This window comes from Ambystoma mexicanum, chromosome 4q, assembly GCF_040938575.1.
Source record: "Ambystoma mexicanum isolate Mex_15411 chromosome 4q, UKY_AmexF1_1, whole genome shotgun sequence".
NCBI classification, from domain to species: domain Eukaryota; kingdom Metazoa; phylum Chordata; class Amphibia; order Caudata; family Ambystomatidae; genus Ambystoma; species Ambystoma mexicanum.
This window is the reverse complement of record NC_090928.1, coordinates 52,554,956-52,582,887: the sequence shown is the minus strand read 5'-3', so window position 1 is coordinate 52,582,887 and position 27,932 is coordinate 52,554,956. Positions and strand designations below refer to the sequence as shown.

The following is a 27,932-nucleotide window of genomic DNA, read 5'->3' as shown; positions in this document are numbered from 1 at the left end:
ATCCCCTCAGACAAGGCATCAAGGCGCTGGGAACAAATTTCAGTTGCAGGGCACAAGTAAACAGTCAAACTCTAGGGAACAGCCAGGTCTTCAATTGTCTCCTGAAAATGAAGTGGTCAGACGCATCCCAAATTGTAAAGGGTAAAGAGTTACAGAGAGTTGCAGCCTGGACAGCAAGGTGTAGCTGCCCCATCTATATCTCTACAACTTAGGAATGGTCAAGTGTTTAACAGAGGTAGAGTGAAGATGTCATCCAGAAACATACTGAGTGAAATGGGTCCTTGTTAAAGGTGAGCCCGTTTTATAATGAGCTTTATGTGTTAGGTACCCACTCGTTTAGCCATATGAAGCCAATACAAGGAGCAAAGACACGTTGTAATTTAGATAGATATTTCTTTGGGAGCCCTAGATAGACAGCATTGCAGTAATCAAGGTGACTGGAAATAAAAGAATTCATAAACTGCACTTTCTCAGAGAACAGGAAATAGCACAGTAAGCCCTTCAGAATTTTAGTTGAAAGAAGCAGCTGCGGGGCATGGCTGAGCGACACGCCATGCGGACATGCCTGCTGTGAGGCATCTCCCGGAGGGGAGACTCGGAGGAGATGGGCCGCGGCCTGTGGGAGCTCCGGGTCTCCGGGCGCACAGCTTGGCAGAGTCCCTCGGGGCTTGCCTCCGGCTGCTGGTGCACTCGCTCCCTCCCCCTGTACTCCCGAGGAGCTTCCAGCGCTGGATGCCGGAGCAGAGCGCCTGTCACCGCGCTCCAGAGGAACGGCTTTTTCACGAGTCCGGGGCGCAAGATCACATCCCCTGAGCCTGCTGTGCATTTGACTCCGGCGGCAGCCTCGCGCGTGTTGTGACGGCCCGGGCGGAGTGGTGACCCCCGCCTGCACGTGGAGCCCAGCTCGCCTGCCGGGGTTGTGATAGTGCCCCAGCCACGGAGGAACAACTGGCAAAACCTGGTGAAAGGTGAGAGGACTGTCCTGAAGGGAGGAATTTTACAACGCTCAAGGGGATTGACTGTCTGTGGGTGGAAGGGGGAGTGGGGGAGTGAGACAGCTTGAGAGTGAACAGATCAGGCGTGATAATGCTTCAAACCTTGGCGCAGCCCCGGGAGAGGCAGGTTTTGGTTGAGAGACATTCTACTGAGACCTGTGCCTCGGGTAGGTGGTCCCATCCTCGGTCCCGACGGGAAGAAGCTCGCCTCCCCACTCCCGATATGGATAGCCCTCTGCCACAATTGAAGGGACAGTCAACCGGTGTACACCCTGGCAATGCCTAAAACAGCGGCTAAACGGAGAACACAGGGTATTCAAGCTTTTCTGACACCGCAGACGGCACTCTCGCCCTGCTCACGCACCGTTGTGGCAGAAATACACTCACCTCCGCCCTTTGGTCAAGATCTGAATATGGCTCTCTCCAGAGAGGATTTCGAAGCAATGTTTAGATCCTTCAAGCAAGAAATCACAGTAGAAATCAAATCGGAAATCAAAACCTCCAAAGACTCTTTGGCCCGCTCGAGAGCAGACCCGACAACTCACCTTACAGGCCTGGAAACTAGGATTAACGAGCTGGAAAATGTGGCATGTGAGCACACACACGAGGTCGAGGTGTTGACCGAAAGAGTGAGGTCCATTGAGGATCACCTGGAGGAGGTCTGGGCAAAACAAGCGGACCTTGAAAATAGGTCAAGAATAAACAATGTCCGTTTTCGGGGTGTTCCCCGGCATGTTCCTGATCAGGAGTTGCCTGACTACGTAGAGGCGCTGTTTAGATCCATCTTGAATATCCCTTCATCAGAGGAACTTCTGTTAGACAGAATTCATCGTGTCTACTCCGCCACTCAACTTAAAAGAAACCTTCTCCTGGACGTCCTCACTCGTGTGCACTTTTTTCAACAGAAGGAAAAGATTATGGCGGCTGCCAGGGGCTCCTCCACAGTGCAATTCCGAGGCGCGACACTCCAGCACTTTCAGGATCTCTCTCCATACACACTTGCTAACAGAAGACGGCTGCGCAACGTAACGGCTTGGCTGAGATCTAAGCAGATCCGTTATCGCTGGAGATATCCCTGTAAATTACTTTTTGACTTCCAGAATCAACATCACATGATCTCATTGGAGGATGAGGCCAGTGCCTTGATGGCGGGATCAGCCAGGTCAAACTCCACAGACCCCTGCTCTCAGGCCTCGACTGAATGAACTCTTGCCCCCTCGCCAAGAGATAATGGAAGAGGCCCCGTGGCTGGCGCCGTTTGGAACCAACACCTCAACAGGAAGGGGGAGCCATGGAGAACGTGGAGGATCGGATCCCTGATGAGATTTCCGCAGAGACAGAGGGGGATAGCCTGGCGAATGGTTGACCCGAATGCTCAGTCGATGCAAGCTCCTGGATTTTGCGAATAGAGGGGGTTTACCCCTCACCTTCTCCTTTGGAGGCTAGCTCGGGACTCCTCCTGTGGGGGACCCCCTCTTGGGCTGGACATACTTGAGAGCTCTGTTTGGTAGTTTTGCCTCCTGGTTCGGTTTGTTGGCAAGTCTCCACCTGCATTCCCAGAATGCCCGATGTTTAAGTGCGGGTAGATTAGGGCGATTAAAATTCAGTTCAATTTGCAGTTTCGGGCGCCTGTGCGGATTGCGCCCAACATGTTTATTAATTGGGGAAAATTAACTGGAGTCTTAAATAGGTCCAGATTCTTAGGATGGTTACCTACTCTAATTTGGTATTTTAATTTTTCTGTGCCTGTATTTCTTTCTTGTTTTTTCATCTGTTTCCTTTCCCCGTATGGTCCTGATAAACCGGTCCCATGACCTTATTTATCATATGTCACATATGTCCTGCCCCGCGTTATTAGAGGTGCTGGCAGATTGTTTGGTCTCCCCAAGCTGGATTTTAAGCCAAAAAGAGATGTAATGGGTGCGACCGATTGCTCTAGCACGGGGCAAGGGGACCGGGCCGAACCAGGGATGGCGCCGCCATACGTTACATGTGTCACAATGAACGTGCAAGGTTTAAATTCTCCTCTAAAACGCAAAGCGCTTTTTCATAGATTGGCTACATTGCAGGCGACGCTTCTATTTCTGCAAGAGACCCACTTATATCCTGCGGATGAACCACATCTTAATAATAAACTTTACCCCACAACATTTTTTGCTTCCAGTGAGCTGAAAAAACGAGGTTCGCAAAGGAACTCGGTTTAGGACTCTGGAGGTGGTCCGAGACAAAGAGGGGAGGTTCCTGTTGGTTGTGGGGCTATTGGACGGGCGCAAAGTTACACTGGTCTCAATATATGGTCCAAACATTAAACAAGATATATTTTTTGCAAAGCTATCCAAAGCCCTATTTGACCATGCGGATGGGGAAATCCTCCTGGGGGGAGATTTCAATGCTGTTATAAATCCTCTCATAAATAAAACCCTACCTCCATCTTTGGCAGATAAGAACAACTTTCGGGCACTTACTACTTTACAACGTGATCACTCCCTTATTGAGGTCTGGCGCTATTGTCATCAAAATGAGCGGGATTACACTTATTTTTCGGTGGTACATGGGGGTTTCTCTAGGTTAGATATGTTTCTTGTTACCGATTCCCTGGTCCCACTGGTGGGGGGAGTGGAGATTCTGCCAGAGGCTCTCTCTGACCATGCACCTGTGAGACTCACGTTTTCATCATTCCACGAGATCCGCCTCAGAAGCCCCCCTGGAGGCTGAATGATTTTTTTACTTGAAGACACATTAGTCGGCACAAACATAAGGGAAACCTTAGACTCCTATTTCTGTGAGAACAAAAAGGGAGACGGGAACTTGGGGACACTCTGGGATGCAGCCAAGGCGATATTCAGGGGTCATCTGATTGACCAGGCAGTGCAGAGAGGGTGGGCCAGGAAGGCACTGCAAACGCATTTAGAAGAGGAAGCTTGTAGGCTCGGAGAGATACATAAAACAAAAGGTTCCCGACGGTCCCTGAGAGACATGCGAATAGCCATCATAGACAAAGACCAGACCGGATTTATCCTTGGGCGCTCGGCACACGATAATATCCGCAGGGCGGTAGATCTGGTTTCCCTCGCCTCCACTATCCCAGGCCCGTTGTCCCTTTTATCCCTAGATGCCCATAGGGCATTTGATAGCATGGCCTGGGATTATTTGATTTTAGTGCTGAAGAGTTTTGGATTCGGCCAGACATGTTCCAAATGAATCCTTTCAAACTTTCAGATTCCCTAGAATGAATTCCTTTTGGTCGGCCCAAATTCCGCTGGGTAAAGGGACTAGGCAGGGGTGTCCCTATCTCCGTTAGTTTTTGCCCTAGCTATTGAACCATTAGCCTAGCATATCCGTCTTCATCCGAAGATTAAGGGCTTTACAGTCGGGAATCAATGTCACAAAGTTGCGTTATACGCAGACGACATCCTCTGTTAAAGAAGCTCGAACCTCACTCCCCCCCCCCCCCCTCATGGACCTCCTTGCTCAATTCGGGAAGATCTCGGGATTCACAATAAACATGGCCAAATCAATGGGGTTAAACTTGTCTGAAACTTCTGAGACCCTGAGATCCCTGCGCAGTCTCTGCTCCCTCCAGTGGATGAACACCTTCATTAGGTATCTCGGAATTCAGCTAACTACGAACTTTGTGGGTCTGCTGAAGGCCAATGTCCCTACACTATTAAAAGAAGCCAAAGAATCCCTAGGGAGATGGTCATTTCAGGAAATATCTTGGTTGGGGTGAATAAGCGCTATCAAAATGGTTTTACTCCCCAGGCTTCTATATACATTCCAGGCACTTCCCATAATGATCCCCGATCGAGATCTCCTGGGACTTCAGAGGGAAATATGTCGCTTTGTTTGGAATCGCAAAACTCCCCGTATCCAATGCAAGCTCTTGACCCGCAGCTGCCTGATGGGAGAGCTGGGTCTCCCTTCGATTGTTAGATACTACCGTGCCTCCCAATTAGCCGCCATTCGGAGATGGTCTCACCCAAAAGAACCCCCTAGATGGCAGGATATCGAACAACACTGCACTGAGATACCTCTGAGTCATCTGCCCTTTCTCCCTCGGAAAACGCATATTCACAGAGGATCCCTTCTCCCTTCCACAAAAACCACACTCCGTACATGGGATAGATCCTGTGCTCAAAGAGGTTTCGTGCCGGGACTAGGCCCAGTGTCTCCTGTATTGCAAAACCCAGATTTTGCTCCTTCTATGGTCGAGAGAGAAGCCTCTGAGACTAAGTGACCTTTACGAGAACAACTCCCCTCTAACCTTCGACCAGTGCAAAGCGAAATTCAATCTTCCAGAGACCGAAAGGTTTAGGTACATCCAGCTCCGTCACTGGATAACTAATCCAGGTGTAAAAAAGGCAGCCACCAGATCCACCACAGGATTAGAGCTGACGTTGATGGAAGGTCAACTCACCCGAAGGGCGGCTACATGTTACCGCCTTTTAGAGGAGGACGCTGGAGAGGAGAAAATGCCCTATATGCTGGCCTGGGAAAGAGATCTGGGAAGGGAAATCGATCAGGAGTCTTGGCAAAGGATATGGGGAAGAGCCCACAAAGTCTCTAGATGTACTACGGTGAGGGAGTGTGCGCTCAAAATTTGTTTTCGCTGCTACTTTTCCCTGCAGAAACTCCATGCTATTAATCCCGATTATCCGGATACCTGCTGGCACGGATGTGGGGCAAGGGGGGGCTTAGGCCATCTGTGTTGGTATTGCCCAACCGTCCAGTCTTTCTGGCTGGAGGTTAGATCTAAGATCAAAGACATTTGTGGAACTCTCCTCCCGATGGATCAGCTGATAATGGTATTGGGAGCTACCCCAGATGACGGTACATACCCGCAGTCAGGTCCCAGAGCGGAATTGATAACTCATCTGCTTATGGCAGCCCGGCTCACTCGTGCCAGATTCTGGAAAAACATTGAAGGCCCCCATATCGCATATTGGTGGGTTAAGATATGGGACTTACTGGGCTTGGAAAAGTTAACAGCCACATTGGAAAGAAAGACGGCTAAGTTCTCAAGAATCTGGGGACCTTTCCTAGAACATGTTGCTGAGAGGGAGCATATGTTTTTTCAACCTCGCCTGATTAAATACCTTCTGAGACCTTAAGGGACTTCTAACATGGACATTGTGGAGTACCCAGGAGGGTCTCTGAATTAAGATGGGGTTCTCAGAGCCTGAGGCTGTGTTTTTAGCTCGTGGATAATATGGACCGTTTTTTTTTCCTTCTCTTGTTCGCTCTCTGTTTAAAAGTGTTCAGCTTGAGTTAAATCTCTCTCATAAGATACCAGTTATTGATGAATTAGATGGTTTGATGAATTTATACTGATGAAAATGAAATATCGCTGGGTTGATTACTTGTGATTGTTCCAAATATTCTTCCACATGAATGTATTGGATGATTTTATGATTATACGATATTTCAATAAAAAATATGTTGTCAAAAAAAAAAAAAGAAACAAGCAGCTGCTCATCACTTTGCAAATTTGTCCCTCTAAGGACAATTCAGGGTCTAACCAGACTCCAAGATTACGCACTGAATAAGAAGATCTGCGATAGGATCCCAGCGCAGACGGCCAGAAATCTCACTTTCCCAAAGATGCTTGAGCGGATACATTAATCTTATTTGGATTATAAATAAGTAATTCTGTTTTCTGTTCATTTAGTTGAAGGAGGTTTGTCATCAACCATCTCTTCACTTGCTCGAGTCAGCTCTTGAATTGGTCAATTGGGTTTGTGTTTGAATTACCCAATCATAAAATTAGCTGGGTAGCATCAGCATACATGTAACAAATCATATTAAAGCTACCCACTAGCTCTGTCAAAGGAGCCATAGAGAGGTTGAAAAGCAAAGGAATAAGTGAGGACCTCTGAGAGACCCTGCAGTGGACATCTCTCATAGCTAAGGAAAAGGGGGGAATGCGCACTATTTGTTTGTGGTTACTTAGAAAGAATTGAATCCATTCCCATGCTTTCCCCTATAATTCGATATTATAGATACAGTTCAAGAGGATGTTATGATCCACTGTATCAAAGGCTGGGGGTAGATCTAATAAGATAAGCATGTCAGTGCCTCCTGCATCTACCCAGAATTGTAGGTCATCTAGCGCAGCTAGAAAGACTGATTCAGTATTATAACCCAGCCGTCATCTTCTCTCCCTCTCTTATGTTTCCCTCTTAATACACGCCTCCTTTGAACTCCAACCACCTTCATTTCTTATACTGCCTTTGATGTCCTTCACTCCTTCAAATCCTTGTCCCCACCTTTTAATGTTACTACTCCCTCCTTTACACTCCTACGCCACCCCACCTTCTACTCAGAAACCCTCCTTTCACTCACACAAACACTTAAAATGAAGCAGGAAAATGTGGGTTATGTGTTTTCTTGGGTCCACAGCGGGTCTTTCAGGCATGCATAGCTCTTTGATGGGCATTGGCTTCTCTTCCAAAGTGGGTTCATGTAGCAGCCTTACAACATTCTGCAGATAAGGTGTTAGGGCATCTATTTCAGGGCCTGAGAAATCCCACAATTTCAACATATGTCAAAGAATTGCTCAAGGAATACTCCAAGTCTGCGAGACAGTTAAAGGGCATTTATAGAATTATTTCTAAGGGCCCTAGGGCTGTCCCTCTCTCTCCCAGCTAGAAATCACCAATCCTTCCTAACCCAGGTGTCCCTACTCTCCAGGTTAGTATATGCAGGAGCTCCAACACTCTTGTTTAGTTTGTAAAACATTAGGTTTCACCATAAGTAACCAACGGTAATCCAGATGTGGACCCCTTGCTCACTGTGCCTTAGAGAGGCTCAGCTTCACCACATGGCCAACTAGTCCGAAACACATGTCTGGCGTTGCTGATGGTATTCTTGTTCAGAGGAGAATTGCCTAGCACATTTCAGTGCTAGACTTCCCTGTGGGGGGGGGGGCAGACTGATATGAAAATAGATAGTTCTCCCTCTGTGAAGGGTGCAGTGAGCTAAAACGTGGTTGTAGACCATCCTGAGTTAACGAAATTCCACAGAGCAGGTTATTTGAACCATGTTTCGTCTCAGCGGTGTGGCTCCCACACTCTTCTTTAATTTGTTAAACTTGGAATATCACCCTAACAAACCAATGGTATTTCAGACATGGCCCCTTGCTCACTGTGCCTTAAAGAGGCTCAGCTTCACCTCACTGAGGAGGCCCAACGTGGCAGAAACATGTGTCTGGGCTTGCTGATGACACTCTTTTTCAGAAGAGAATTGCCTAACGTTTCGGTGCTGGACTGCCCTTGTACAAGTACAAGACTGATATCCAAATTAAATTTCTCCTGTGTGAAGGGGTGCAGTGAGCTAAAACGTGGTTGTAGACCCCCCTAAGTGGAAAACATTTCCACTTAGGTTGTTTAAATCATGTTTGTCCCCAGTAGAGGGGCTTCCACACTCTTGTTTAATTTGTCCATACAGAATATTGACCCTCAACTGTCTACTTTGAGACTTACACTAGAAATGAAAACCTACAGGCCTTATCAATTTAATCTCCCTCAAGGATTACATAGATTGACCCTACAATATCCAATAGTTAGTTGACAAAATAGGGATAGTGGGTCGTGCCTTTCAGACACTGTGCCAGATTCAGTCTTCTTCCTCTAATGCCCACATTCTCCTCTCCCTTGCTTATGGTTCCCGCTTACTACCCTCCTTCTTTCAACTCCACCCACCTCCACTTCTACGCCCTGCGTCTTCCTCTGCTGTCTGTCTGATGTCTACCACTCCTTCTATTCCTTGCCTCCACCCTTTAATGTTCCTAACACCCTACATTACACTATTACTCTTTTCTCCACTAAACTACTACTCTCTTCACCACACTACTACTCACTCCTCCACTCCACCTTATTCTCAGAGACCCTCCTTTCAATCGTACAAGCACTTCACATTACCTCCCTACACTCTCCTAATCACACCCACAGTCTTTCAAACGCACACAACATAATACCACTTGCACTTAAAGACCAATGCCTCACCTGCTCCAACAATAGTCTCCCCACTCCACTACACTGTCTTTCCTCCTGCTAGTCTCTTGGTTTGCCATCTCCTCCTCCTTTGTCCACCCCCAAACAACCCACAACTTCCTAGAGTCTCTATTAGCCCCATCTTAACCCTCTGGTTGGTCCGCTGTGCCAGGACAACATGGCCCGTCTTCCGCACTCTGGAGATGTGTCATACAACAAAGCTCTCATATATTGATTTAATCCCAGCCCCCTTCTCTGTGTAGGCTGCCGTGGAACAGCAATGGCGGTCTGTTTTGTACAGTGTCAAAGTTTATGTTTGGGGTGTGGGGTCTGGCTTGGCTACCCCAAAGTTAAATCTTTGTTGGGTAGTTTATCATTTAATGCCCCTGGTGGTCTAGGGGAGCTTCACCAGTCTCATTGCAATGTAGTTTGAGGCTGGCATGTGGTATGTGGCATCAGCACCAGCCAAAAAGTAGCTATGGCTCCTCACTTGGTTGCATTCCTTCAACCGACAGTGTTTGTATGGCACTCACCTAGGGCTCCTGACCGGTGAGGAGAGGTTTCAGCTCTCTTTCCACAAAACCTCTCCTCAGCAGAGATTCCATATGTGTTGGCATGGGGTGCTGATGGTTTCTGTCTTGCGGGTGGTCTACTCTGGTGTCTGTGGTTACTCTGGAAAAGAAAGGGAACACATGGCCAGCACTTGGGTTCAGAGGCATGGGGTGATGCAAATTGGTACTGCACTTATATAGATTCGCACTTGGGGAAGGGACAGGAAACGAGGCCCTGCCTACTGCCACAATCCGTCTCTGAGGTCGAACTGGCTCAGGATTCCTCCCTGGTAGGCCCCTGATCCCAGTCAGAGAGGGATTCCTGATCCCTCTTGACAAAGCCAGCATACTGAATGTGTCACAGCATGCAGGATGGTGAGAGTAGTCGTTTAGAGAGTGAATGGAAAATGATTGAGAGAGTGCAATGAGGGTGACTAAAAATAAGGTGGGGAGGAGTAGTTGTGCGGATTGGAGTGAGTAGCATCGGTGTGGAGAGGGGAGAGTAGTGGTAGAATGGAGTGGAAAGAGTGATAGGAGGGAAAGTATGGGGGAGTAACATCAGACATTGAAGGTAGGTGGTAGAAGGCGAGAGGGACATTGGTGGTACAGAGGATGAAGATGCAGGAAGAGAGGGGAGAGAATGGGTAGAGTAGGAGACATGCGAGAAACGGGAGGAAGGGAAAGTAAAAGAGGTGTATAGGAAGAGTATTTTTTTTAAATGTATTGGTTATTTGTAATGAGCACTATAAAGCAGAATTGTGTTTCAAGGTGGATCAAGCCTAGTAACACTACAGCGTGACAGGAAGAAGACAGAGTGGGGCTTGAGAATCTGTATGGCACAACTCTCGAAAACCCTTGGAATTAACCTGCACAGTAGAGTAGGTATAGCCTAGGAAGTCCCTGAGGGAGATTGGACATAGAAGGTGATTGCCTTTAGGCCAACACTTACAGCTCCCTAGACAGTTGGGGTCAATAAGCTCTATATACTAACCCTGGAAGTAGGGACGCCTAGACTAAAATGAGAACTGCCTACTTTAGACAAGAGCGAGGGACAGCCCTTAGCACCCTGCCAAAGATTGTAATAAACACAGTTGACCCATCTGTAGGAGTTGAGAGGTTCTTTAGACTATCTGTATCATCCTGGATGCTGCCCCTTTATCTGCTAACTTTCTCCCCAGTCCGCCACAAGCTTCGTCCTCTTCCCACTCACTCCTGACAGCAACAGTTTGGTGGTGGCTGCCTCACTGCCAGTGGCTGGCCCTACACCTCCAGGGACTTCCCCACTCTACTTCTCTCTCCATTCCATTCCCAACGCTTGTGGAATCGCTGGCGGTCTAGCGGTTGCGATGTGTGGCCACCGGAGGATTTAACTTCCTGTTGTAGCCGGCGGCCGTCGCGTTACAACCACGGATTTCCCAGGCCTGGTGTTACGCTGTCCTGTTTGCCCAGTTTAGTGTGCTCCTCCATTCCGCCCCGTGCTCTGCGCTTCCCGAGGTGCTTCTCTTTTACCCAGCCGCCCTCCAGTTCCTTTTCTGTTTTCCTTTCTTCCCTGTTCCTCTTTCCTAGCATCGCCTCCCTTTTACATGTACCTTCCCACATTTCTCCCCCTGTCCTTCATTGTCCCGTCCTATTCCTTCTGGTTCATCCCTCCAGGTTCCCCTGCGCTACCATCACTCCTGCGGAGTTCAGCCCTCTACCAGTCTGTTCTCATATAAACCTGCTGCCAGAACTGCTACCAGTGCAGTCTGAAGCTCCCTGCAGTCCACCGCCAGAATTACAACCAGCACAGTCTTCAGATCTCGGCAGTCCACCGCAGAACAGGATCCACTACCAAACTCAGGATTTCTATAAGGTTTTTTTTTTTTAGCCTTCTGGCTTTTTTCCCCTTATGAGGGCTTGTCCCGAGAGAGCAGCCAGTGGTGTGCTGTGGTCTATCAGCAACCACGGTGGCTACCTCCTGGAGCAGGCCTTATCACTACAAAAAAAAAGGAGCCATCGGAAGGAAGAAAGAAAGGAAGAGTCAAGACACACCTCAGGGTTCAGGTGAGGAGGAGGGGATAGAACTGGACTTGGAGGGTGTGGAGAGATCCTGTGATAGTTTGCAACGCCAGAATATTGCAATGTCTACCGCTGAACAGATTCAAGAGTTAGTAGCCGCTGTTCAGGGCCTGACTCTGGAGGTTCAAAACCTAAAGTCTGAAAACACTGTACTCCGCCAGATGGTTACCGCCAGAGTACCACCCCCAACGGATTTGCCCCCAATGGCCATCTCTTCTGACAAATATGATGGGTCACCAAAGAAATTAAAGGAGTTCATTGAGGCATTTACGATCCATTTTGCCTTTCGACCCGACGCCTATGCTTCTGAACAGGCCCGGGTGGGTTATATGGTTTCGAATATGACTGGTAACGCTCTAGCCTGGGCCACTCCTTTGGTTAACACCAAAGACCTAGTACTTCATGACTACGAAGGGTTCCTGACCCTATTTAAGCAAACATTTGAGCATCCAGAAATATCATATGGAGCGTCTGAAGAATTATTAGACATCCATCAAGGAGCTATGGACTTACTTACCTACATCTCCACATTTAAAAGGCTGGCGTCCGAGGCCGGGTGGGCGGAACAGGCGCAGTATGTGATCTTCCGGAGGGGACTTAAAGAAGATATAAAGGATAAGTTGGCCCGAATCCCTAGACCCACAACGTTATCTGAACTCCTGTCAACTGTCTTACAGATCGACTACCAGCTAGGGGAACGAAGATCGGAGAAAAGGAAGAACGAGCCGTGTCCGCTGCTGGCCCATCACCCTATGTACCTCCTCCCACCATGAACAGAACGCCTAAAGAAGAACCGATGCAGATAGGAGCCGCCAGGGGACCTTTGACTCAGGAAGAGCGGAGTCATAGAAGAGATGCCGGGTTATGCATGTACTGTGGCTCTGATAAACATTTGCTTCAGAACTGCCCGGAGGTTCCTCCCCGGAGATCGGGAAACGGACAACCCTGGACCTAGTAGGGACGGGCTACCGAGGTTTTTCTAACAGTCCCTTTGTGACCTTATCTGTGGTACCTCCAAATTACTCGGAGGACTCCCGTTTAATGGTAGTCAAACTCCAACTACATACTCTGGAAAGGAAGATTGAGGCCCTCGCTTTGATAGACTGTGGAGCGGCTGGCAACTTTATCAATACTTTTTGGGCGGATCAGATGAACTTGTGTCACCTTAGGCGCAATGAAGACCAAAAGGTAGAATGCGTGGACGGCACGCCCCTCACCTCCAGCCCCATTACCCACACCACAGAACCACTGCAGATAACAGTGGGACAACATACTGAGAGCCTAGCCTTTGATATCATCCGAGAAGCCCATTTTCCGGTAATCTTAGGGGTGTCTTGGCGCAGGAAGCACAACCCGACTATCGATTGGAGCAAGAACTCTCTGGCCTTCCTTTCCTTGTACTGCCAACGTAACTGTTTTTCTGCCCAACCGAAGGATACTGCACAAGTGCTACCAACCTGCAACTGAACAAATATCAGGAAGTATTTGTGAATAAGACCATTCTCGATCTACCTCCCCACTGTCCAGAGGACTGCGCCATCGACCTGGTCCCCAACGCCTTGGTTCCTTTTGGGCGGATGTTCGCCCTATCTCTGGTTGAGAAGAAAGCCATCAAGGAATATTTAGATTGCAGATTTCGATGGCAACATACTAGGATGGCCTGAAGATAAGATATATATCTTGGTGATAAAATTATGGACAACCACTAAGGATAGTGGTTTTCCGCCTATAGGTAATCACCTGATCGATTTCATTATCTAATCCACAGGAATCAACCTTACGGAATCTCGAACACATGACAGTGAACCTGATCCTGTCCTCCTTCCTAAAGAAATGAAGCAAAGTAAACAGGTGAAAAGATGTCAGCATGCTTGCCCTACATACAATTTATGATTGAAAATCACTAGATGTAAAAAGAAATGGGCAATAGCATCTACTATTTACTTACTTTTAGATTCCCACAAATGAGATCTCCAGCTGAACTCTGTTCATCAAAAAAGAAAAGAATCAGATAGTTCCGCAGAGAGTGCAGGTAATCCACAATATCACTGAACTCTATGAAAAGATGAAAAGACTGTCTACTATAGAAGTACAAAAAGACTGATGCTAGTTCCACTTTGTCTCTTCTTGTTTTCCACCCCTTAGGTTGCAGGGACTGGATCAAATGCCCACTGAATACCTGACAATATCCTCATAATCTATAAAGATTTGAAGATCACATAGAGAACACCTAAATCAGAAGTATTCATCCTGAAGAAAGCGGCTATTAAAGGATCCCGCTGAAACCGGTTGACTATTATTTTAGTAGTTCTGGCTTGATAACCTAGACTCCAATACCCCACATACATAGATGAAAGGGCTTGCATAAATGAAATAATTATCATTGCTACTTACCTCTATCTCCACATCAGGCGAAGAGAGAACTAGCTCTTTTTAACTATATTCTTGGACCTAAGGTCTTTTGAATTATGATAAGACACGCAGATTGGAGGCGGCAACATTAAAAAATATATACACCGACCCCCAGTAAGTGTGCACTTACTTTTAGAAATCAGGAAAGTAGTGAGAGAGGAATGGGTTAGGACCTGCATACACCATTTGTAGTCGGTACATCAGCACAAACTGGGGTTGATATCGAAACTACAGGAGATTCTAGAAACACATGGCCAACAAGATTATCGCTAGGGACCCAGTGATAGGAATACCTTGTTAATAATCATCCTCCTGTTATTTGTGTGATAATACGATTTGGGTAAAGAACAGGAGGCAACCACTAATCGACTCCTCTTTGTAGTTACTACATCCCCGCCAGCCAGAACGTGTTGGCGGATGCTCTCTCTCACAGAGTCCTCTGACTGTCTCACTGAACAACCTTCTAACCCCATGTTTCCCCGAAACAAGATCGTCTTCCTGGTGTCCTCTTTTCTGCAAGACCTGAAGACCGCAACAGCCACTACACAAACTATGCTACCTAGGGGTTCCCACCAGATTGAACAAAGAGATGGTATTTTGTTCATTGACCGGAAGGTGTAGGTACCTACTTCTCTTCTTCAACGGAAAGTAATGCTGTGGTGCCATAACAGCAAGACAGCCGGGCATCGAGGAGTAAAGAACACACTCGAGTTAATTTCCCGCTCCTTTTATTGGCCCAAGATGAGTGGTGATGTCGACAGATTCTATAAGGCGTGTGCAGTATGTGCCCGAAACAAGTACAGTACGCAGAGACCCTATGGTCTACTTCATCCAGCTCCGGTCCCCGCCAGGCCCTGGTCGCAGATATCCACGGATTTCATTGTTGATCTCCCAGAATCCCAGGGGTGTACTTGTATAATGGTCACTGTGGACTCATACTCGAAGCTGGCACATTTCTCCCCCTTGGCAGGGGTACCCTCTGCTTCCAAGATGGCAGAAACGTTCATTCGGGACGTTTTTCGCCTGCACGGTCTACCAAAGACGATTATTTCCGACATAGGTAGTCAGTACACCTCACGTTTTTGGACAGCCCTCTGTAATTCCCTGGGGATAGATAGGGCGCTTTCTTCAGGTTTTCATCCCGAAACTAATGGGCAAACTGAACGCCTCAACGCCACGCTAGAACAGTATCTTCGCTGTTATTCTAATCAGTTTCAAGACAATTGGGTGTCACTCCTACCTACCGCCGAGTTCGCGTATAACAACTCATTGCACTCGACCTTAGGCATTAGACCTTTCTATTGTACTTATGGTCTGCATCCTCGAGCTTTACCCTTTGACACTCCCGTCCATACTAACATCCCTTCGATAGAAGCCACCCTTAAGAACATTGCGGTTGCACATCAGATAGCTAGTAAAGCTCTAGCTGAGGCTTGCAACCGTTACAAGGCCCAGGCGGATTGCTTCCGTAGGGCATGCCCTGAGTGGAAGGTTGGTTCTAGAGTATGGCTGTCAACTAAGTACTTACCCCGGTGGGTACGTCCGTCCAAACTTTCTCCTAGGTATTTGGGACCTTTTGGAATACTTGGTAAGATTAACCCAGTTGCCTATCGCCTAAAACTGCCTAAAGGTCTGTCATGCATTCATCCAGTATTCCACTCCTCTCTCCTGAAATCTGTGGCCCCAGGCTCAACTTCCCCATCTAGACAGGAGGTTCCCGGTCCTCTACATCCTTTGCCTGAGGAATATGAAGTGTCTCAGATTTGTGATTCGCGCTACCGCAAGGGGCGTTTAGAATATCTCATACACTGGAAAGGTTACCCATCCTCGGAAGACTCTTGGGAACCCAAGTCCTTTGTCCATGCCCCGAGGTTAGTTAGACAGTTTCACTGATCTCACCCGGTAAACCCGGAGGAACGGACTTTGGACGGTGGCATACTGTCACGCGCTGGGCTTCCCAACGCTTGTGGAATCGCTGGCGGTTGGACGCCATTGAGTGTTCCATTACGTTCAGAGGCCCAGCGCTCGTCATCGGTCTAGCGGTTGCGACGTGTGGCCGCCAGAGGATTTAACTTCCTGTTGTAGCCGGCGGCCGTCGCTTTGCAACCGCGGATTTCCCAGTCCTGGTGTTACGCTGTCCTGTTTGCCCAGTTTAGTGTGCTCCTCCATTCCGTGCTGTGCTCTGTGCTTCCCGAGGTGCTTCTCTTTTACCCAGCCGCCCTCCAGTTCCTTTTCTGTTTTCCTTTCTTACCCGTTCCTCTTTCCTAGCATCTCCTCCCTTTTACCTGTACCTTCCCGCATTTCCCCCCCTGTCCTTCATTGTCCCGTCCCATTCCTACTGGTTCATCCCTCCAGGCTCCCCTGCGCTACCATCACTCCTGCGGAGTTCAGCCCTCTACAAGGCTGTTCTCATATAAACCTGCTGCCAGAACTGCTAGCAGTGCAGTCTGAAGCTCCCTGCAGTCCACCGCCAGAATTACAACCAGCGCAGTCTTCAGATCTCGGCAGTCCACCGCAGAACAGGATCCACTACAAAACTCAGGATTTCTATAAGGGTTTTTTTTTTTTAGCCTTCTGGCTTTTTTCCCCTTCTGAGGGCTTGTCCCGAGAGAGCAGCCAGTGGTGCGCTGTGGTCTATCAGCAACCACGGTGGCTGCCTCCTGGAGCAGGCCTTATCTCTGCAAAAAAAAAGGAGCTATCGGAAGGAAGAAAGAAAGGAAGAGTCAAGACACACCTCAGGGTTCAGGTGAGGAGGAGGGGATAGAACTGGACTTGGAGGGTGTGGAGAGCTCATGTGATATCCTCTTCCACTTTCTTCCTCCTTTTATGGTGGTCTACCATCCTCTGTCCTCTCCCCTAATGCTCAATGTTTTCCTCCAACCATCTATTCCTCAATTCCCTCTGCCCCACTTCCAACTCCTGTATCATCAGCTCCATTCCCCGTATCTGCCTCCTAAACCTTCAGCATCTCCTCCTCCTCCTGCACCGTCAGCTTTCTTCAAAGACTCCTCTTGGTCTTCCTGCTCTGTCTTTGCATCTCTGCCTCTCCATGCCTGCTAGCTCTGCTAAACTAAACACCCAGTTTCACTAATACTTTCTCTGTGTATTTATAGACCATCAGTTTCCACATGTCCTACTATTGTCTGTGGTCTGCATGTGTGTGCACTGAAGACCCTGAGTTGAAGAATGGTTACTCAGTAAATATTCAGGTGAATTCAATATGCCGCTGAACTCTGCCAGGCCGACCAAGCCTTTGACACACAAGTCTGCCAATGACAAGGTGTGAGATATTCCCACTCTGAAATCTCAAATGCCAAGGAGGTCACACCCGCTGGCATTTGTCTCTGCAACCTCTCTCTATGGCATGGACCTAAGGGCTTGCAATGGGCATTTTATGGGGTTCCAGCGAGCTAAGGCCACATATCAGGGGAATAATGTGCCTCGTATATCGATTATATCCTTCTGTTCATGAGGATGTGGATACATGCAAAGGCTTATGAGGTCTTAGACAAACAGGGAAGTGATCACTGCCCACTGTCGCTGAAATTGATTCACTTGGCTACAAAAGAGAGGGCTCACCAGTATAATTCCAGTAATACGCTTCAAACCCAGGGAAAATCTATGTAAAGGATCAAAGGGGCAGACCTCGATTTAAAGGAATAATGTGCTCAAAAATGTTATTGTCCCGAGCGTTCGGGCATGTGTTTTTAAGCATACTGTGATTGATCGGAAAAAAATGTCCTATGCGTCTTACCTTAGTTTTCCTCACTTTTACACATGCGAAATGAACGCGCGGGGCACGGCCATCTTGTGCTAATCTTATCTGTTGCTGCATCGCCTAAGTTCAAGTGTCCTCGCTGCACTTAATCATATCACCCGCCACTGAAGCTGACATCACTATTCCAAACGATATTCTCCCCCTATTTTCATGACGTTAGAGGGTAGCGTAGCCAAACGCACCCAGTCATCACCCACGTCATAATGTCAGTTGACGCAGAACCCGGAAGATCAACACACACATCATCTCACAGCACAGCACGTCTCAAATCAGATTAGAAAACACTATTTTTAAAGAAAACTTCAATACTCTGCAATGTATCATGTGCATTTATTTCACGAAAAAAACGCTCTGAAAACCACCATGATCCACTGATTTCGATTAACGACCAATTGTTATATGTCCTTGGGTTAGAGCATCAAAATTTTATAATGACGCACACAATGTTCCTTTCAGGAGAAGATGCGCATTTGGCGCACCTTGAATCGCAAGGCTTTGGCATCAGCTTCTTGCTAGACAGTACACAATGACAGGTTGCGCCTTGTAGATGGTACCGCCAAAGGGCATATCGGTGTCGGGCAATCGTCCCACATCAATGTGATGGAAATGAATGCGTTTAGGCGTATTTGCCACTGTTGGCTGAAGAAACCATCCCACGGTATCTGGAAACTTTGGCATTCGCAGAACGGTATAATATATCTATATATCTCTGTAGATAACATAATACAAATATATTTTAGTAGCCGTTCTTTATTCAAATGTATCCATTTACCCTGTAATTGCCTTGATCCCGGCCAATGAACACAGGGTACATTCAGGCATCCCAGATAAGCCAGGAACATTACCTCAGTCAGTGGGTCTAAAGTGTGTGTTAGCCTGGCATACATGGCATTTGCACCACTCCCAGCATCAGTTTTCATAGACTCTCATAGAGTTAACATTGGTCTTATACTCCAAACATGGCTCCCGCAACATCCAATTCATATCTGACAGCGCGTTCCATTGATATTGCAGAGGGAGCTACTTAAGCCCCACCTCCGCTGAAGCGCATCGCTTCGTGTCTTCTCTGCTGACAGCGGGTAACGCTACCGACGCTTTCTCCTCACAGAACCAGTCAAAAGGAGAGAAATATTAAACGTTAGTTTTACAAAAAAGACAACAGAATCTCATAGTTTATAGAAAAAACTTACCGAACCGTAGTTTTCTTTGAAGCAGTATCTTCAGTCAGCAGTGGTCATTTATTACTGTAGCAGCTCCTGTCAGAAGTTCCTCTCACATTCACAGCATCTCCGACAGCAGTTTTCTCCGAACCCACAGAATCTTCAGTCAGAAGTTTTCTCCGCCGCCTCCGCATCATCCGAAAGGATTTACCTCAGCTTACCGAAATTCTGCAGATAAAACAGAGGTACTTAATTAACCAAAGAACTGAATAGAAAAATACAAAAGAAAGTTAAATAAGCTTACGTACCTGAAGTATTGCAAGTTTCTCTCAGCACAGTTTGTCCTGTGTTTTTCCTGAGGACTGCAGTTATTCCGCATAGTTGATCAAAGGTTATTAAAAGTTTCCTCAGGGTAAAGGAACTTCGTAGTTTTTCACAGCCATACACTTTTGCAAATTCTGGAATCTGGAAGGTTAATTGTAAGAAAGAGAGATCTCTCCAACGTAGGGATAATTACAAGATATAAAGAATACAGCGTTTTTACCAAGATACTTACCAAAAGACATTTTCAAGGCAAACAACTATTGAGTCCCCAGCATTCCAAGACTCCATTGTATTCCATTTCAACGCGCCCCCAATAGAAACCAGAATGGAGAGCTCCACACATAATAGACACAGGTGAGAGGGGAGAATTACCAAAGTATATATATTATTTAGGCAGCACCTTCTCAGTAATTAGATGTTATAGCCATTTTATTGTTGTTGTTATCATTTTTACAGACAAGAAATCCAAAAAGTGCACAAGTACAGGTTCACAGGCTGAGAAGGCATTACGCTCCCGAGGAGTCCAGGTAAGCGTTACAGTAATTCTGAACCGGATGAAACCTAATTATGAACACAAGCCACAAACAATGGACATACACCGACAACATGGGGGAGAATATGAGACTACGATTTGATTGAGAGGTTAGCGCTGTGAATTATATAGAGCTCCCAATGGGATGTAGAAGCTGACGGAAAAATTGAACAACAGATAGAGGCATTATAACGGAATGTTTGCAACGAACTTGGGGTTGGTGACCCTAACTTACCTCGGGGATCCCAGACGTGGACTCCATGCTCCACCTCACTGATGAGGCCCAACAAGGCTGAAACAAGTGTATGGGGTTGCTGTAGGGACTCTTGTTCAGAAGGGAATTGCCATAGCATTTCGGTGCTGGACTGCCCATGTAGGCGGCACAAAGACTGATATGCAAATGGCTAATTCCCATCTGTGAAAGGTACATTGAGCAAAAAGCGATGGCTGCAGACTCTCAAATGGGGAAAAAAACCATAGAACAGGTTATCATGCCATGTTCTTTCTAGAGAGGGGCGCCTGCTACCTTTTTAAAAAATATAACGTAACTGGCAATATTATTTATCAAAAAGCAAACCAAGTTCCCTTGGAAAATGTTCTGCACCCGACACATCCAATAATGCAACGTTGATAGCAGACCCTGATATTCCATGGGACGAAGTGGTTTAGATATCACTAGCCTGCATACAGATTGTGTTTGCGGGTCGTCAATGAATAATCGTCACAATATGCTCCAACTAACAACCCATAACAATGTCAGCAAGCAATACCAGTCAGAAAATTAAACCTTAACTCATTCGTTTTTAAACTGTATACAAATAAAAATTATTAGTAGACTTATAAACAGCCCGTGAGTTACGCGATTGCTTTTTTAAATATGTCACGGTATAAATTTAATCTACGGAATGACGTATTGTGTACACTTTTTTCATCAAATGGCATAGTCGCACGTCGCTGAATTGTTACATTTGCATACAGCCCAAATGGCATTTCGAATTACAAAAAAATGTTGAATAGCTGAACTTACATTATATTTGGTAGTTCCCCCGCGACATTCCGTTACACCACACCCCATCTAAAATAACGCATACACTATAGCTTATACCCCAGCATTAGGAAACCATTTTGAAATAGCCTGAACGACATCTTTCTACTAGGCCAGAAAATCTAGCTATCTGTAGAAATGCAGCTCTCTCATCCCCAGCGCCTAGCACAGCCAGCCCACACCATCGCCTCCCCATTGCCACCTCTGCCCATTGCCATCTCTGCGCGAGCCCTGTTCTCGTGGAGGCATATGCTCTGCGGATAACGTGAGACACTGACACATAATCCCAAGTGCCCATTCATCTCCACTAAACTTCCCGTGCATTCACAGCCTCCACCCTGCCAGGCCTAAGCCCACCAGCTCAGACCCCCAGGTCCTTTCATGCTGATATCCATCTGACCCTCCTGTGCCCTGATCAGTCGAGGACCCACATCACAGCCCTAATCCTATGTAGTAATATATTCTCCCAAAAAGCAACACACGTCTACCTATATCCTGAGGACCCAAGCAGGGCAGATGGCAGATCAAACCTTTAGGTTGTGCACCTAGGTACAGAGATTGTGTTATCAAATAGATTCAAAAGCGTAGAGGTTAGAATGCAAATATATTAGCTCATATCACCAAAATACCCCTATTCATGCAAGATTTTATGTGTGCCATTATTTATGCATTATCAGTTTCTGTTGTTTAGTGTAGTTCGATAGATGCACTGCTTCCTTGCCCTGATGTTCACACAGCGTAGATGAGCCCAGCTGACGCACATCTACCAAGAGCGACGGAGAGAACTTGAGATCGGGCAAGTCCAGTGGAGGGGGGAAGGGGAAAAGTGCAGGGCGAAAGCAGGAGGGGCAGTTAGGGCAAGAGGGCCTCCCACCGGGTGCCACCAATAATGGGAGAAGAAGAGAAAGGAGAGAGCACAGATACCATATGTAGATTTCATAGGTCTGGCGAGGGAATGACAAAAAGGGTGCCAGTGGGGGTTTGCCCAGTGGAAGCACTGGCCTAGGTATCAGCGATAGGGAGGCCTGGATTGGAGCACAGGATGTCCTTTTTAAACTTCTTCATACCTAATTTAGTGACGAGAGCAGAATAGTCGACAGAGAAGCATTTAGAAACGATAGGAGAGACAGAGAGCACCATACAGTCGGTACGTTTTTTTTATTTATTTTTTATTTTGCTTATGACTCGCAAGTCTTTACAAAATTAATAAAACAGGTACAATTATAAAATCTATTTTTACACCAGTATATACAAACAAAACAAGAAGAAAGAGAAAATACAATAGCTAATTCCTTTCACTTAATAGTTGATGTTACTACATTTACCATAGCTTATCCTTAAATTCTCTTCCTTTACTCATTTTAAGGCCCTGTATGGTTCTTAAATAATGATATCACACCTTTTCAGCACACGTATCACCGCTGCTGTTAATGCGGCATTGCAGCCCGAGACTATCTTATCCCAGAAAAAGCCGGTAAGTTGAGGAGAGAAGAGGAAGGGTGGTGCAGGGGGCAGGGGGAACACAAGGGAAGGACACAGGGAGGGGCTCATGAAAAGCAAAACCCATAGTTACACTGTATGGCATCCTAGAACAGGCACTTCTTGCCAAAAAGTTGACAAAGAGGATACATTTGAAAAGACAATTTGGACGCTATGGTGACCTATGTTGAGCTCTGCAGAACCCCAAAAAAAATCACACACATCAAAAGACCAAAATGCTATGTGAGTGTGTAAAAAGGTGCACACTCGCTGAGGTGTTTAGCAAAATAATACACTGCTAAAGCAAAACGTTCTGTTAGTTATGGGGTTGGCACAGGTCAGGAGATTGATCGTTGCTATGAAAATCTTACCCACCATAGGCCATCAATGCCAGTGCCATGTATTGCATGTGTGGATGTGGTTTGGGTCTAGCAGAAGGATTTACAGACACCAAGCGTCAGTATACCTTTGTCTGATGGCAAATATCCATATGCCTATCAATGATTCAGCAACCCAAATGGGCAGTGCAGCCCCGGTGTTCTAGGCCAGTTCTATTCTGAAATATATCACCAATAGCAACCACAGATATTTGTCTTATCGATCGAGCACCATTAATATAAATGAAGAGAAGGCAAAAGATATACACTAATGAATCATACACTGCATTAAATCTTCATAATTAAATAACTTTAATACTTTTTATAGCATTGAAATTCGAGTTTAGTAGCATTCGATTGTCAATGTAGAATGTCCAAACATTGGGGAACATATCCAAAATGTTATTGTGAGCACATTAAGAGCCCAAGTACTCTGGACGAGTTGCAAATCATTTATACCGGGAAGTCAACAGTTCAACAAGTTCAGCTTTAGGTGGACAGGGCTTGTTTGCAAAGTTGTGTAGCATTGTATGTGTCCTATGAACAAAATCAGGATTGATTCCATGAGTATGCATGGGAAACAATCTTTCACAAAATCAAATTACATTTCCTATTATATTGGCTTGGCCACCCATTGTTTGCCTCGTTTTGTAAAGGCCAAGGTGTAACGAAGCATTCCAAAGTTTCCAGCAGTTCTCGATTGCTCCCTCCCTAAGTTTTCATTGTGCGCTAGTACAGCTAGAATTGTTCTGGCCTGCATACCATCTATGCTGAAATGCAACCTTTTGGGCATGTACTTTAGGCTTATATTGTGGAACACCTCCAAATCTCTGGTATGACAGAATTCTGTGAGTCCCTTTATGTCTCTTGAAAGAGTTTTATCGTACACTATCTTCTCAAGATCTTTGTGTGGAGGTGAACATGGCACCAAGCACTTCTTCTTGCGTTCCTGCTCCTTCGAGAAAAGGTCCATGTGCCCCACTGTGAAAATGTAGGTTTTCTGTCCATGAGTGGGCGTTGGAACAATGGTGCATCAATGAGCACCATTTTTCAAGTAGAATTTCCACAGACACATCACAAGTTTTGGAGCTCCACCAAACATGGTTGCTGAAAGACTGAGACCACTGTAAAATATTTTCTGAACCCTTTTTTTAACCAGCAGATGTAATTTTTTTATTGACTGATTTGGCAATGTGCCATACATCAAATTGATGGCATATGGGTGGAAACTGCTCTTGCATAGCCTTGGCTATTGAAACATGCCTGCCAGTGGCTATGAGGTCTATTTGCATTCCCCTCGATTGAAGATGTTCGACGGATTTGATGAAACCATGTTTCTCCATGGCCACAGAGGATGTACTTTGGGACCCCTGCACAATCTCTGAACTCACCATTTTTTTTGTTTCCATGTCTTGAAAGTGGTATGTGCAGTACTTTGCTGAAAATGCGGGGCCGTTACACTGTCCGCCGCCAGCTAGCCTGAAACGTTTGCCAGAGAATGTGCTTTCAATTGACATCTGTTCAATCTTCCAGGCTTGACTAATAGCGGGGAATAAAAATTCCCCTTGATATTTGTAGTACTGTGTTTTAGCAAGGAACTCAACTCCCACAAATTGACAGAAACTGGACATCTTACTGAAAGTAGAGCCACTGAAAAGTAAAGCTGCTGAACATAGTAGATTTCCAGGTGGCACTTTGCCCAGCATCAGTTGAGCGGACCATGAAAATGTATTATGGAGGTGGATACAGCTGGCTTGTATTTTCAGGTTAGTGCCTTGTAATACACAAGACATATTCACTAATGGCTCCCTGCATATGTTCCCCCTCAATGTATGGACACATATCAGCATCTGTATAGTCTCTACCAGACAGCTGTCAAGTACAATGTATTTGTGCTTCTTTATTAGCCAATCGTCTGTCAGGAATGTGGTTTGTGACTCCACTGTTGTGGACAAATCGCCAAAACTAGGCAAACTGTAGTCGAGATCCTCGGCAAGTTCCCCGGTCATTTGCGATGAAGCTTCAGTCTCTGTTAGTTCAGGTTCTGATATTTGCACACGAATTAGAGAAAAAGGTAACACTGAATGTTTATTGGGTGGAAGATTTTTTGCAGGTGTAGAGTCATGGGGTCTGCGAGGAATTCCAATGCATCTTCATTGTGTCGAGTTGTCACATGGTAGCAATGGTCCATGGACACTTTGCAAGGTTTGCCGGTCACATTCCATTCAGTTTCAGGCCATTGGGCATCAGCATCAGAAGTCTGCTTATTGAATGGATCACGCTGCGCCCCAAATAGTAATTGCTCCATGGTCAAATCTGTTTGGCAATCAATCTTTGGTTTCATTTGTTATCTGTGTCTTTATACTTCTCTTCCTTCTGGGCCTCGAGGAGATGTGTTGTATAAACATGCTCAATGTATAGCACACATACAGCAGATAGCACTTTAAATACAAAAATATTTTATGAAGAAAACACCAGCCTAAAAACATCTAGAAAACAAAATTGTTTGTTCGTTAGCCTTGTTTTCTTGATTCTCTGGGAACCCGTGGGCTTCTCTTTAACAACCGCACCAGCAAGCTGAAAAAAAAGTTTTTATATTGTTCAAATCAAGCACATTTCATTTACACGCAAACAAACATATTTAAATAACTTGATTGAATGAGAAAAAATGACAACATAAAAATGTATTCAAAATGAAATTTGATGTCCAATTGTGTCCAATATTAGTTTATGTTCACCTCTGGTCCATGTGCCTCCTCTTCTAATTCCATACCTTGTGTAAATTCCTCGAATAGAATATTAATTTTAGAAAAAGTAAATCATATTGGAAATGAAAATCTTTCATCGCACAGAGTGCTTACACACATACCCTCGCAAACAGTGTACGTCATTTAGTCATAATATACATTTCAAATTTCACCTGATAACCATCCGAGATGGCAAGTGTACTTGATCAGATATCACTATGCAAAACATACTGATTGTAATGTTGCCCTCTAACTTTTTGCAGTGTATTCTGCATTAGGGAGGAAGTGTAACGTGAGAACTGAAATCGGAAAAGTTTGAAACACTGCACGTTTATATGAATGTCAGTCTCTAATAGTATCCTATGTAGGATTTACTTTCATTCATTCAAGGGAACTGTAAGTATGCATACCTCATAATCTGGACCAGTTACAAAGGACAAAGTAATTGTAGTTGAGGTACCAGCATCCCCCTTTAACACAGTACTTGTTTTAGTACAGATGAAAACAGCGAAATGGAACTGAGACAATGGGATGCAGACAATGGTACATATAGAGAGACACCCATACATGCTACCTAGTGTAAACAACCAACAGCATACATAAATGTTTTCATATTATTTGAAATTCCAAGCATAACACAATCTCGTAAATGAAAAGTAAAAATCAAATTACATGATATGTGCGTGAAGTTGATGTTGAATCCGGAAAAGAAATGGATGCAGAATCTTGCTCCTTCATTTTCAGTACATTGTCATAAAGTGGTACAAGGAAAAAATGAAAGTTGTATTAGATATGTGGGACGATCCAACTGTCGAGAATATCACTTTCTGCATGTCTGCAGGTCTCACGATTGGGATACTGGACGTGTCGGTGGTTTTGTCACTTGCGAGGGTCTGTGCTTCCATCAGTATGCTCTACGAAAAAAAGGGACATGTCAAGCAACCGATTACGGAAACATTATGCTTCTTTTGAAGGGCACTATGGCATTGTTTTCTACTGGTCATAATTACTTTATTTGAGGCTACAGAAACCGAGGCAGATGTAGTATAGTAAAATTTAGTATAGTTACAATTTAATACAATCTGGTAAATATGCAAACCTTTAGTAAGACACATTTTAAGCAAATATACACCGAAAGCACCAATCTGTTCAAGTTACCTTTTCAGTACCCTACCACCTACAGCTAATTCATCATCCGGGACTCACCTGAGGCAGCGTGTGCATAAATTGAGTTGGAATTGCATTTGGAAGCAATTTACCAAAATTTCTGTGTCTATGTTTTTTTGTGTACTTCGATTGTTCGTAGATATCGTCTGTAAAGTGCAGGCTGCAGATGTGGAATCGATTGGCCCTCACGTCCTTCAAGACATTCTGTGCTCTACTTTCAATCTCGTCCACCGCAAAGCCACAATATTGAACCCATCTTCTTATTAAATCAATATCCTTCGGGAATGTATGCAGGACTGTGCCCTGACTTTTGGCATGGCTCCAAGAAGGGCAACCGAAAACCATACAAGCAGGCATTCTTGAAAAGTCTATAATATCTATATAAAAAAATATAAATAATTTTAAAAAAATTGTACTGTATGCATGTGATTGATGGAATTATATCACAGCTTTCTATGCAATATTTGTTTTGGTCAAAGAAGGAAAACCTGTGTAACGTAGTCGAATGTACACTGGGATAACTTTCACACAGAATTGATTGATATAACGCAAATCATAATGTGTTACTCATCCGTTGAATGTACTTTCATACATCAAAAGGAAACATGCTTACAGACATGGACCACGAAAGATGTCATTCTATTACAATGGACATTGATGAAATGCGCTATTTATCAAGATCAAAATACTTGAAACATTAGACAATAGTAAAGTCATTGAGATGAATGAACATTACAATACTGGGTACATTCAGTTGAAATAGAAAATTTGAGATCCGGTGTGACCTGCCCTTACGCGACTAACAAACAATTAGATTCAGCAAGCAGGGGAGCTAGCAGCCAGAGAACAGGTAGCTTGCAGAGTTACCTTGCTTTGCTCAGAGATGTTCTCCTGCAAAATGTCAAGGTGTTTATAAAGGATTAGAAAAAGTTGGTGTGTATGTGAATGTGGGATATGTTTCTGGTGGGGTCTGGAAGAGGGTATCCTGGAGACACTGGGTCTGGGGAGGCCATGTGAACAATGCCCCCTGTGCGGAAGATACAATTGAAGTGTACATGGTGTTTGGCACCTTGGCCGTTCCCATCCTCCCAGCCCCCTTGGGAGCGAACGGCCACAGGTGCGAACTGCCATTGATACTGGATGGGGGATAGATGGGCATGAGGCATGCAGAAAAGGCACAGAACACTGCTGAAGGGAGACACGCTTATGTGGCTTGCAGGGGCGGGGTCTAGAAGAGGGGACCCTGGAGACACTGGGTCTCGGGAGCCCATGTGAACAATGGCCCCTTTGTGGAAGATTCCTTTGAAGTGTACATG

The 27,932-nt window shown here is 45.6% G+C and overlaps 1 long non-coding RNA gene across 1 annotated transcript in view; it reads left to right on the top strand.

The window, feature by feature from the left end:
- The window catches only part of LOC138467457 (uncharacterized), a 229,747-nt gene that overhangs the window by 87,976 nt on the left and 113,839 nt on the right, over positions 1-27,932 (top strand). The gene's annotated exons all lie outside the window — the stretch shown is intronic.